The sequence below is a fragment of the Gouania willdenowi genome, chromosome 6 (genome assembly GCF_900634775.1).
Source record: "Gouania willdenowi chromosome 6, fGouWil2.1, whole genome shotgun sequence".
Taxonomy (NCBI): Eukaryota; Metazoa; Chordata; class Actinopteri; order Blenniiformes; family Gobiesocidae; genus Gouania; species Gouania willdenowi.
The window spans coordinates 21223405-21236837 of NC_041049.1; the positions used below are offsets into that span (position 1 = coordinate 21223405).

The window sequence follows — 13433 nt, forward strand, 5'->3', positions numbered from 1 at the left end:
CTACAGATATTCACAATTACCTAATCAATGAACTCCGTGAGTAACCCGCACGGTAAAAATCCTGCGGTAAAATCGCAGTGTACTCGCAGTTTGTCGAAACATCTCTGATTGACTGAAATCCAGCATCACGCTCCTGGATTTCTAAACTTCATTTTCAGGGCCAGGAGAAAGAGATGAGATTCACTGTCCACTCAGAACACTGGATTACAATACGCTCAAAGATGATTATACATTTTTGACCAAATGACGCCAACGAAAACATACATACTGCAGCTTTAATGACAGACTTCATGACATCTTATTAATGCCAATGTCAGCGTTATGTATAAAACTTCAAGTAAATCATTACCCAAATTTATTCCAAACCACTGACCGTCGGAAGGAAATGTGATATCAGAGAGCAGACAGATGCATTGTGGGAACTGGGATGGAGGACCAGTCCTGCTACAAAGTTCTCCAGTAGCTCCAGAGACTTGACAGGTGAATGTAGTCCTGTTTTGGCCTGTGCTCACATGTATGTGAATGTTCAGTGTGAGCTACACAGAGACAGAAAACATGAGACACATCAGAGTTACAGCTGATTCCAGTCCTGAATACGCTGTAACATCTACCCGTCCAGTCAAGTCGACGACGACTTTGTGTGAAATCATCTTCTGTTGGTAAACGTCAGGAATAGAAACCCAGTCTCCATCCTCACAGTCACTTTCAAACATACAACTGGAGACAGAGAAACTAGTTGTGAGTTCATCAGTGTGTGAAGACGACTGCAGCAGATGAGGTTCCTCTGACCTTCTTTTAGGGCCACACCACACACAGTCTGGATCCTGAGCAGACCAACACTGCTGCACATTGGTGTGTGTGCTGCACTGGGACACAGGAACACGCTTCACCTGCCACACACACACACACACACACACACACACACACACACACACACACACACACACACACACACACACACACACACACACACACACACACACACACACACTCAGCAACACTACAGACAGCAGTGGGTAGGAGGTGCTGTAGCTCTACCAACCTGTTCTGTGAAGGGCAAATACACATGTTTACCATCCACCTGATCCAGATGTATTCTGGGAAATACCCACTGGTCATCATTGGCTCTGTAGAGAACTCTGGGACAGGCAGGGTGAAAGTTCCTGTCCACAACAAGCTGAGAGAAGGAGAACAGCTCTGATGTTGTTCTGAGACACTGAGCAGGTGATCAGAGAACAGTGAAGTGCTACAACACAGCTCCACGTCTGAGGGCTGGAGGAACAATTCAGCTCACCCTCAATTAATAAAAAGTAAAATACTTAGTTTCCTTTAAACACTTTTATATTTTCTTTCAAAATATTACATTAATCTCCCATTAACTTCAATCATAGTACTGAATTCATGTTCTGCAATGGAAAACACAATTTGACCCATTTATTTTTCTCTCTCTCTTCAGTTAATATTTGGCCCCAACATTTTAAGACAATATCACACATTCACACACTATTTCTCACTGAGAAAGGGATGATTGAATGTCTAGAAAATGTGAGAAATAGATGAACGCGTCCAAATCGGCCCATAATACCATTCAAAATCATGTGCCACGTGTTATGGTTGGTCTTAGTGATCATGTTATCATGTGACTGGAAATGAATATAGAGCTTTATCTGAAGTGTATTTTTAATGTTTTGTGATTAACAAGTGGTTTGGATTATTATGACTGCATTTAAAGCAGAACTAAGTAACTTTTTCACCTTAATAAATCTTCTCGTAGTCCCTGTGAGGGTAATACATGTGTTTATGAGGTGATTGGGGGTCTTTCACCTCTCCCTGCAGTTTCTGGCCAGAAAACAGCACTTTCAACTTTCCCTGCCTCCGACCCGGTGGCAAGATATACTGGTTTACGGCAGCCCCAATACAAATTGATGCGAGATTATGACCAGCACTGTGGCTGCACACGGTTGTCTACAAATTCACGTTTCTCAAAATTATATCATGGCAGAACCAGCAAAAAAAAGGCAGAGAAGACCTTTGTCCAAGGAACGGAGCAACTCCATGCAGTGACAGCTCAGCAGCAACAAACAGCAATCACACACTGTCGCTGCGGCAACAGGCACGCACACACACTCACAACCCAGCACTCCATCAGGCAGCACACACACAAATATACATCCATCTATCCATCCATCCATTTTCAGAGCACACAAACAAACACATCACACACATTTCCACATTCCCTTCCGTATTACTCCCACATCATTTATTTATTTTACTTGTCTCTCTTCCTCATACTGTTCACATGGTCACATGGGACTATATGTGTGAAAGCACCCTTAGTGTCACTGTTGTATTAGGATTTTTCAGTGATCGGTTGCTACTGTCTTGGGAGAGCAAAGAGCATGTAGCTGTGGGGTGGGGCAGGCGGCGGGGTGTGGAGAATTTTTAAGACAGTGACATAACCAAAAGGGACCTTTAGGGGGAGCGCTAAGCACTAGTTACTCATCTGAAAAGTCTCCGGTACAGAGACAGGTTTAGCTGATGATGTATTATTTGAACTGGTGATCATTTTACTTGGTGACTTGTCATGGCAGAAGCATTGCACATCTAATCACACCGTCATACGATTGCGTTGGATTTGCCAGTTTGCGGTAATTAAAGGTTTCACAAAAAATGTTTTGGATGTTTTGGGACGATATCACACAATTAGGGTAGTTAATTCAACTAACCCTATTTAGCATGTTTTGTACGGTTTTAGAAGTTTAATTGCCTAAATCTAAACAGGGAAAGATGATGAAACGAAATGGAGAAGTGTTAAGTGACATGACGGTAAAATGGGTAAATCCTTTTTCTCTCTTGACTATGGGGAGAACAAAATGAGAAAATCTGTAGTTCCTTCTTGACAGTGGAACATTAAAGCTCTGTGCACATCATTCCTAGCTTTGTCCTCTAACCTTAGCCTATCATCTTGCTTTTTAGAAACAGTTTAACTTGTGAAATCAATGATCATAAAAACTGACAACCTTTCTCACACATAGTGAAAATATTTTAAATCTGCTACCTTAACTTAGGCTTTAATGCAGAAAACAAACCTTTGTTCAAGCATTAAACTTTAGTCATGGAATCAATAAAGAATCCCTGGCATTACAGCAGCATTAGAGACATGGCTAAAGTGATGACGACCACATCAGTTCAACTGCTTTGGATCAATACAATTCAGTGGTTTGTGTGAGTGATGCATTTGGTTTTTAGCTTCCTCATTATCCACAGTGATGGAATCCCACTGTAATCTCTGACAAAGGGTTAAAATATGGTCAGCTCCACTTGAAACACTTTTCTGCATGCCATAAGCTATCATTGCAAAACTGAAGTGGGCTGTTAATCTTTGTGAATAAGTTCTAATCAGTGAACAGGATCTCTTTTTTTTTGAGGGGTGACCGATTCATTGTGCATTAAAATATTCTTTTGTAGATGGCTGAATTTGTATAAACACTGCATATAAACATTTTGAACAGACCTTGATGAGCTGTCCGTCTCCTGTACCAATGAAGAAAACCCTCCAGTCCTTGTGACGTAAAGCCAGCACGGAGGTCATGTAGCTTTGTCTGAGGAGCTCTTTCATGGGTTTCAGGATCTTTGTCTGAGAGTTAAACACAGCATCAGATCCAGTAACTACAGACATTTGAAAACATTGGTGCAAATACATTTGCAGTCACTGCCAACTTACAGCAGTGTAGAAACTGATGGAAAGTCACCAGTAGTACAACCAGTCATGAATATTAATCAACCATGAATGAAATACTTTTGCCAGCAAGAGTTCAAGTGATTATTATTATTATTATTATTATTATTATTATTACACAGAGTTAGTAAACCATGACTCACCGTTGTTGAACTTTGGTCTTTTTCTCTGTAGTAGAAGTCCTGATCCTTGTTGGTCATGATGCTATGATCAGGACTGATGTCAAACAGGACCAGCACTGTGTGTGTGTGTCCTCCGTCCACACTGAACACTCCACTCCAAAGCAGCGGCTCTTCTGCTGGGATGATCGATGAGGCCAACAGTCTTCTGCCTTCTCCTCCATCATGGATGCTGAGGGTGACGCCCCGCACTGACTTCAGGGTCTCAGTTTTAGAATCTTTATCTTCAAACCAGATGAGTCGCACTTTGTTGTTTTTAGAGGTTGATGGCTGCACGTTAGAGAGCAGGTAGATGTTTGATCCAACCTGAAATCCATCTACAAACTCTACTTTCCCTTCGCTTTTAATGAGGGGCTTGGATGTGAAGTCATTCGGAGAAAAAATACCTCCTTTAGACCCATGACTGTCGTCTACATCAAGAAGGTTGACAGTTTCTAGGTCAAAGCCACATTTGCCCTCCTTGTTCTGGTAGCCCTGCTGTATGGCGGTCAGAATAAAGGTGTCAGTCTTCTTCAGAGTCACCAGAAAAGCTAGAGACCCACTGCTGCTGCTCAGTGGTCCCACCTGGATCTGTTCATGGTAAATGATGTTTGAGATGTTCCTCAGGTCCAGGATCTCACAGTATCCACACCCGCTGATCTCTCCGCAGCTGATCAGAGTCTTGTTCTCCACAAATGGTAAAAACACATTGATCCTGAAGGTATCGTTCCACCAAGCAGACCCAGAAACTCTGTCAAAAAGTCTAGTGTGTGATTCTTTCCCTGGTCTCATGGTTCCTCTCTGTGATGTGCTGTGGACCAGAGTCAGCTCATGGTTCAGCTGGTACAGCTTCTTCTCTGTGGCGATGTAAACCGAGTGGTTGGCTACAGACAGCTGACGGATCTCTCCATCCAAGTGGAAACATGATTCCTCCTCCTGACAGCGACCCTGGGCTGCCCGCGGTACAAAGAGCAAAGCAAGCAGCAGAATCATCTTCTTAGTGACTGTCACTCCCTCAGACACTCACAGCACAGCGCTGATCTCCAACACAGTCTGTGGAGCCGTGCGTCAAAACGCAGGACGCGTCTGCTGAAAGCAGAAGTGCTGAAAGAGGGAGGAGAGGCTTGAGCTCACCATCTAAAACTATCACGCGTTTTTGCGAGTAACTAATAAATGTAGTTGTTTTATTTGAATATACATGTTTATCACTTTGTGTTATGTCGCTGATTAAACACACAATGCTGCCTCTCATTATTATTAAATATTTCTACGTCTGGTAGATAAAAAAGGAAATAGCTCACACAGACTTAGGTAAAGTTAGAAAGATATTCACAGATTCAGCTTTCCCTGACCAATAACTCATCAACAGAACATTGCTTTTACAAAACCGATATCTCGTTGCAATCACAGCAAGGTGGACTGCAAGCTACAACCGGACTTTCCTCAATTTTCCTCAAAACGAGCCGTCCTCCACGCTTGGGAATTTGGAACGCGCAGGGACCGTCTGCAAATTGCAACACTGGAAAAAGATACAAAAAATAAAAACCAATAACTTCATAGAGGAAAGTGGTAGTGTCATCAAACTCACAGCACACATAGATTAACTCTTCATAATTATACTACAACACTTAGTTTTAATAAATGTGCTTTTATAAAATTTTTGTGATTTTCTTTTCATTAAATAAGTACTAAAATATGCAATAACTGTACTATAACATGTTGTAGTGTCATCAAACTCACAACACACATCGATTAACTCTTCATCATTATACTACAACACTTAGTTTTAATAAATGTGCTTTTATAAAATTTTTGTGATTTTTTTTCATTAAATAAGTACTAAAATATGCAATAACTGTACTATAACATGTTGTAGTGTCATCAAACTCACAACACACATAGATTAACTCTTCATCATTATACTACAACACAAATCTTTAATAAATGTGCTTTTATAAAATTTTTGTGATTCCAGCCACAGAGTACATGCAACAGTTTGAAGAGGTTAAGGCCAAAGTATGCAAAACCAATGCGAGACTCAAAGAGTTGTAGGGCCGTATTTGGTCACGGAGGAGCGGGTACAAATGGTGGAGAACGTTGTCATGAAGCTACTACAAGTTCAGTCAAAACTGCAATCTCAAATCACCGAACAAGAAGGACGATCTCGATGAAACAACGTCAGGATTTATGGCGTAATTGAAAAGGATGAGAAAAGTGCACGGAATATGATAGACTTTGTTGAAAAGTTTTTGAAAGAAAACTTCCAGCTCCCCCAACACTGACCTTGGTCTATTGTTGCACACTTTCTGAGTTATAAAACCGAGGAAGAGGTACTCAAAAAGGCTTGGGAGATGAAGGGTTTCCAATGTAAGGGGAAACAGATCAACTTGGATGATGATTAAGCACTCAACGTCTTCAAACAGAGAAAGGCATACACAGAGGCTAAGAGGATCCTCAAACAGCAGGAAATACTCTTCCAGACTCCCTTTCCAGGAACACTTTGAGTGTTCTACCCGGACAGGACAATACTCTACAGTACAGCGAAAGATGCAACAAGGGATATTTTTGACAGGGGGCTCCCTGTCACCATTTACAAATCACCAGAGACGTAAATGGAATTGTCAACCCACATAAAGGATCTAAGATATTGTCAAAACTAAAGAAAGAAAAGGTACATGTGGCTCTTTTACAAGAGACACTTATCAGATCAAGAACATAAAAAGCTGCTTGAGGTCCAGTGTGAAATATTCACAGTCAGTCATGATTTGGGGTGCAATGTTCTGTTCTGTTCCTCACAGTCTTCCTCCAAACCCTTGGACCTAGATTCCCAAAAGGCACACTTTAAATCACACTGATTTCTTCACAGTATTCTATTTTTTTTTTTTTTGTGGGTTTTATGAGCTGGAAGCCCAAATTATGTAAAAATAAACAAACAAATAAACACTTGAAATTGTTTAAATTGTGGGCCCTGAATCTATCATCTATGAAAGTTTAACTTTTTGAAAGGAATCATGGAAATTAAACAAATTTTCCATGACATTCTAATTTTTTGGAAAGGGTCTGTATATGTTCTGAAGAGAAACCTGAAACCAACATATCATGTCTAAATTAAGCTTTAGCTTTTTACCCAAAAAGGAAGGAACAACTGTTTCTTGAGGACCTAACTAAACTATAGAATACAAATGCAAACTTAAACAATGTGTCTTTCCTAAGATTTTACTGATAATGATACTACCATTGTGACTAAGGTAATGCTCAAATCTCACACCTGGCCATTTAAAATAAAATCAGATTATTAAATCTGGGAATTCAAACCCTTTACATGAAACCAAATAAGATAATTTCACGTGAACACATATGCTCTCCACTGTAACCAGAAAATTTAACCTATGCTTTGGTGACATTATTCTAATTTATTATTCCATCTGATAGGGTCCTCTGTGTTTTTTTTTTTTCTTCAATGTCAAATTGTCTCTACCCACTATCACCCATTTATTTACTGTATGCACAGTCTAAATGTTGTCTTTGTGTATCAGAATCACTTCTTATCCAATCCTTGACCTGTGCACAGCCACAATTCGTTGTGTCATTGAAATTTTAAATTCATAACTTAAACTCAAATATCCATTAGTGACCTTATATTTACAGAAAAAGAAAAATTCTAGGTTCAAATTTACACAGAAATCCAATTGCAGCATCCTTCTGAGGTATTTTAGGATGTAACCCAGGATTCACTTAGGATAGAAACCATAAACATATTTTACTAGTTCAGCCTTGAGTAGTGTGTTCGTAATCTATTCATACATTTATTTGATTAAGTGATGCAATTGAATTGGCATAAATTCTTCAATGAGAATACACAGCTGTTTTCAAACTGAATGGAAAAGCGCCAGCAGAACATGGCAGCAGGACACCCCAGCTTGTCCACGTTGTAGAACTGTAGACTCAGCGATACAGTGGGTTCACTGTTGTATCGTATAAGATCACAGAGAAGGACTTTTCAGCAACACAACGTCTCTCCTCAACACAGGCTTGTATGTTAAGTTACAACCCAGTCATTTTTCTCTCAGTTGCTTTTCTCCCCCTTTATTTCCTCTTCAGCACAATGACGTGGTTTTTTCATTTTCACAGTCCAACAGCACAGCATTCACAGGTGGTTTTATTGTCTCATCCGTTCTCAGTTTTAGGCCTCCTTTGAACAGCAGGGCAAAGAATGGTAGTTTTCAACCACAAACTTCTTAGCGTTCAATGTATTGAAGTTCATCTACATATATCCACACAGTCCTCTTACGACTATTATTCTATCAATAAACCCTATCTCAATTCAAGTGTAAACCTTCTCAAACCATATTCAATTTTATTTAATAGTGAAGTTACATTCCTGTATCTGAAACATTTTGCATTTGACAAACAATCAATTGGCTCTGTTGTGTAATTTACCTTCATTTCTGTACCCCCAAATTATTCTCACATTCCATTGTCATTAATTCTGTTAAGTCTTAATTTTAACTTACACACCATAGTATTCATTAATCTTATACTCTTCACACAGCTCTGTGTTCTACACAACACACCGCACAGCAATCTGTGTAAAATTGAAATGGCCTTTCCTTATGTATGAAATTAAGCTTGTATGCCAGACATCACTGATTTGTTTTAAAACACATTAAAATGTGTCATGGACTGTAAGTGTTAGGTGAATTAAATTTTTCTTATTTATGAATCCAATTTCCGTTTTTCTCTTGAAGTGACAAAAAAAACAAATCAAATCTAGTTTAGTTATTTCTCCAAATATTTTATACTTGCTCCTTAAATCACGACATCCGTAGAAGGAAATAACGCCCGAGGTGACCTTTTATCGATGCCGCCCACAATGAGCCTTAGTTATTGCTAAAGTCAGGTAACCTTGACCACCCCAGACCCCAGGCCACCAGCCCCACACCACACACACCGAACCGTGGCCAGTTCCCGGGCAGACAGCGGGAGAGGTGTTCTGGCCTCTCAGCAGTTCATACAGCGGCTGGTTAGGGACGTACCTTCCCAAGTGGTTCACCATGATCAGGATTCTCTTCAGCTCCTGAACATCTCCTGGTGGCGCTAACTGATGGATGGCTTTTAGTTTGTCTGGGTCTGGCCTGACCCCTGACTGGTCAATAAGATGTCCCAGAAAGCGTAGCTGACTTTGTCTGAACAAACATTTATCTTTGATGAGTTTTAATCCAGCTGATTCAACTGTAGCACCTTCTTGAACCTAGCGTCATGCAGGGCATCTTTCATCTTTGCTGTGTTGTGCTTTTCCACATTTTCCACATGTATTGTCCTTTACACAACCTCTTCTGTTTTTAAGTTTGCTTTGTTGACCCTGTCTCCCGCCATTTTTCTTCCATTTGTGTTGTCCCTCTTGTACTGATCCTGTGCAGTCTCCCTGGCTGACTTGAGCTGCCACCTCCTCGGACTGTCTGACAGTCTGTATCGTCAGTGCGAGCGTCAGGTCTGGCATCAGCTGCAGTCGGCATGAGAGCTCTTTGTCCACTATCCCGATGTCGCTGATGTTTTCCTCCCCGCACGGGCCAAACTCGCAGTGCTCTGACAGGTCATACAGTGCACGGTTGAAGCACTCCACCTTCTCACCCGGCCGCTAGACGCGCTGGTGGAAACACGCTCTCTCGTGTATGATATTCCTCTGCGGAAAGAGGTAGTCAAACTTTCTCACCACTATTCCAAAGTCACTCTTGTGCCCCTCGTTGGCAAAAGGGAACAATTTAAATATATTTTCTGCCTCGTTGCCCATGGCGTATATCAAGCAGCTCACTTGGACCTTTCCTTCATCTCTATCCAGCTTTGTGGCAACCCTGTAACGTTCAAAGCGCTGTCTCCAGTCCGGCCATTTCGTTGGCTTATCAAAAGGAAAGTGTGTTGGTGGATTAAACTTTGCCATCTTGTCGGCAGTCAGTGGCTCACTTTTCTGTGACACCGGCCACTTCTGACACCATGTAAGATGAACCGAGGCGGGTGTGCTTTTACAACACTTCTTTATTACTGCCGCTCTCTCAGCATACAGCTCAACATGTGTGTTCACTCCCAGTACATTTACTTCCTGGTTCCTGCTTAACGCTGCCGTAAAGAAGGGTCATAATACTGCAGCAATCCCCACACACACTAGGATCTGCTCACTACATATTACCATGTCTGACATATACCTTGGCTGTCACAGTCATAGACATGATGTCTATGGTCATAGTTGAGTGAAAAGCATTCCAAACCTTTTTCGGCCCATGTACCCCCTTTGAAAATTTTTCAAATCAGGTGTACCCCTCTTCATAGTAGTACCCTCTCCACAATTTCATATGCTTTTTTCATTTGTATATCAGTCAGCACTTCTGAACTCCTTCTCTCAAACAACAGTTTCCTAAGGCTTAGTCCACAAACTCAAATAATAAGTGCATTTAAGGAAAAAACCAAATGCAACTTTGATTTAAATACTTAAAGTCTTCTTTGTAAAATATAGATAACTAATTATTGTCTTCTAATGTCAGAAGTGTCATTAAATTGTCTGAATAAAATGGCTTGAATAAATAACAATAAAGGACAGTATTTTATTGACCATTATTATTGTTGGTTTCTGGTAAATATGTGTCAGGTTTTGTTATTTAGCCCTTGGGGTCCTCTTTAAGTTATTTTGTGTCTTCGTTGGTTCTGTTTGAGTCTGGCCTCCTGTGTTAACTCTCGTCTGTGTTTCAGGTATTCCTGCTTGTGGCTCCACCCCCCAGTGATGTCTGTGTGCTTTGTTGGTGACTGATTAGTGCCCTCATGTTTTCACCCAGGTGTGGCTTTTCCCAATCAGGCCTCCTCCACTATTTAGCGGAGTGCTTGTTCATTGTGTGCATTGTCTACCCTCCTCGTGTCCTGCTGCGTCTGATCCTTGCTTCCTGTACCTCCTGTCTTTTTTGCATTTTGATTATCTTAATAAACATGGACTGGTTCCAAGAGCACTATGCATCCATCCTGCCTCCATCTCTCCTTGCATTTGGGTCCACACCTCCACTCAACCGTGACAATATGTCCTAAAAATAGCCTAGAAACGTTTTGTTGATTGATAAATGTTTCCGAGTATCCTCTGTTATGTGCTCCTGTACCCCCAGATGTACTCATACCCCTGGTTGGGAATCACTGGTGTAAAGGATGAAGGAGGCAGGCATAAGATCTTGATAGGGCTGTCAAAGCGAGCCCCCTAGTGGCTAGATAGGTGTGTTGCAGGAGGTTTGATCGCTTCCTTCAGATTGCTGTTGGTTCGAGCAGAAGATTAGGTATTGACAGCAATGATGGTTTGCATTTGGGGTAAAACAATTTTCTTCTTCAGAAGACTTTCTGATTTTAATACATACACAGATTTTGCCATTCTCATATGGTTTCAAGTTATTTGAAAACCACATATGTAACACGAATGTGACAAAATCAGAGGTGACAAGTAACGAAGTACAAATACTTTGTGACTGTACTTAAGTATTTTTTTCTGGAATTTGTTCTTTACTTGAGTATTTGGGTTTTTTTGGTGACTTTTTACTTTAACTCCTTACATTTTAAAGATTAACTTGTTACTTTTAAGACCTTTGAAGATGACGTCACAATGTAAAAAGTCATAAACCAACAACTGCGAAGCAGAAATCTGCAGAGAAAATGATTCTCGAGTATAAATGAAAATGTTGGTAGTTTGAGCTGCTACGGCAGGTCCCTTAGTTTAATAGTTAACATTTCGAGTTTTTAAAAATGTTAAACTCAAAACTCTGGGTTTAATTGAGCATTTGCATTTTTCATTTTGTGAAATGTTTTATTTACAAATTGTATCTTAATTGAGTGCTAATTCTTCAGGTGTTCATGACGGGTAACAGATTAAATATATTTCTGTGCATCAGTTTTCTACAAGTTCTTTCAAATGTTAAACTCAAAGATGCTCTGTTTTTTTTTTTGTTTTTTTTTTGTTTGTTTTTTTTGAACATTTGAACTTTTTGCGGACACATTTTATATACAAATTTTATTATTATGAGAGCTAAATTCTCCAAGTGTTCAAAGGCAACAGATTGAACTTGTTTCCATTTACCAGTATTCTACAAGTTCTTTGAAAAAATAAAATATATTAAATTTGCTGGTATAAAAACCTTGTTTTATTATTGAAAGGACATCTGTTTTACTTTTTTACTTAAATAGAATGTACTTTTTTACTTTTACTCAAGTAAGGGAATAACTTCAATACTTTAACTTCTACCAGAATAATTTTCTTTTCAAGTATCTATACTTTTACTTGAGTACTGAAGACTAGTATTTTTGCCACCTCTGGACAAAATGACCTATACACCAGCATAGAACAAGTCGGGAAGTCTGGCTTATGTCACAGATGACGTTAGCGGTAGTAAATAAACAGGCGGCATTTTGAAATGGGGGAAAACACTTTGTCTGTCTCCCGTTTGTCTGCTGACAAAAACATATTTGTTTCAATACAGGAGTGATTTATGTCCCGGTATAGCATACAACTATCTAGATACACTACCATAGAGGCCAGGGGACGATATATGGCTAAGTTATCAGTGCTAGGGATATCTGAGTGTCCATCCAAAGTCCCAGCAAACACTTGGATGAACAATCCAAAACATTAGCCCAATTTCACCTACAGATATTCACAATTACCTAATCAATGAACTCCGTGAGTAACCCGCACGGTAAAAATCGCAGTGTACTTTATAACAGAGCTACAAAGGATATAAATACAACATATTGCCATCTAGAATGAAAACTAAAGCCACCGAAATGCCCCTAAAATCCTCAAGCCTCATTTCAGATCTTAACTGTTCACTTATAGGTTATGAAAAATAGAGACAAATGTAGGAACGCAATGGTTCTCGAGACGAGTTTTTACTCATCCTTCCTATGAAGGAAAGCCAGCGTTTTCTTTGTTTTTTCTTTTCTTTTGGGATGATATAAAAAAATTATATCTGTATTATTTTTTACATTGGACGAACAGCCAAACACATAACAGCTGTTTGTCATGGTGAAACATTTTCAGTTACAACGGGAGTCAATATGTTGTTAACGTTGTTTTACCCCCAAACAAATATGACGACTGGCGTTGCTTGGCAGATACATCAGGACCCAGAATCCTGACTTCACGAATGGAAGACCATTTAGACCTCTTAGGTAATATCTCATAATTATGACTTGGTATCTCATGATTAATGACCTGCTGTCAGTCTGTCATACAAATATGAGACAAAAACATGGGTGATATTTATATATAGATCTATTTATCAATCTGTGTCTTAATAGTACATAAAATACAAGTTCTAAATAAAATCCACATGAGCCAAATTCAATGTTGGAGCCTTTTAATACCTGAAGTCTCAGGGCATTAACGTGGACATGAAAGGTAACATTTAAATGAAAAAATAAAGATATAAGATAAAAGATTCTTTAAAAATATAAACAAGTGATAAGTCAACAAATAATAACAATGTTATTTTTATTAGTTTCCTTCTTTAAATTTT

General features: G+C 39.6%; 1 long non-coding RNA gene across 1 annotated transcript; it reads right to left on the minus strand.

Moving 5' to 3' along the window:
- Positions 1-650: 650 nt before the first annotated feature.
- On the minus strand, positions 651-3638 carry LOC114464349 (uncharacterized). The gene is made up of 4 exons (XR_003674182.1): positions 3515-3638; positions 1043-1177; positions 790-890; positions 651-717 (listed from the first exon to the last, which is right to left on the minus strand). It is a non-coding gene; the product is annotated as an uncharacterized LOC114464349 (long non-coding RNA).
- Between the last annotated feature and the right edge of the window lie 9795 nt (positions 3639-13433).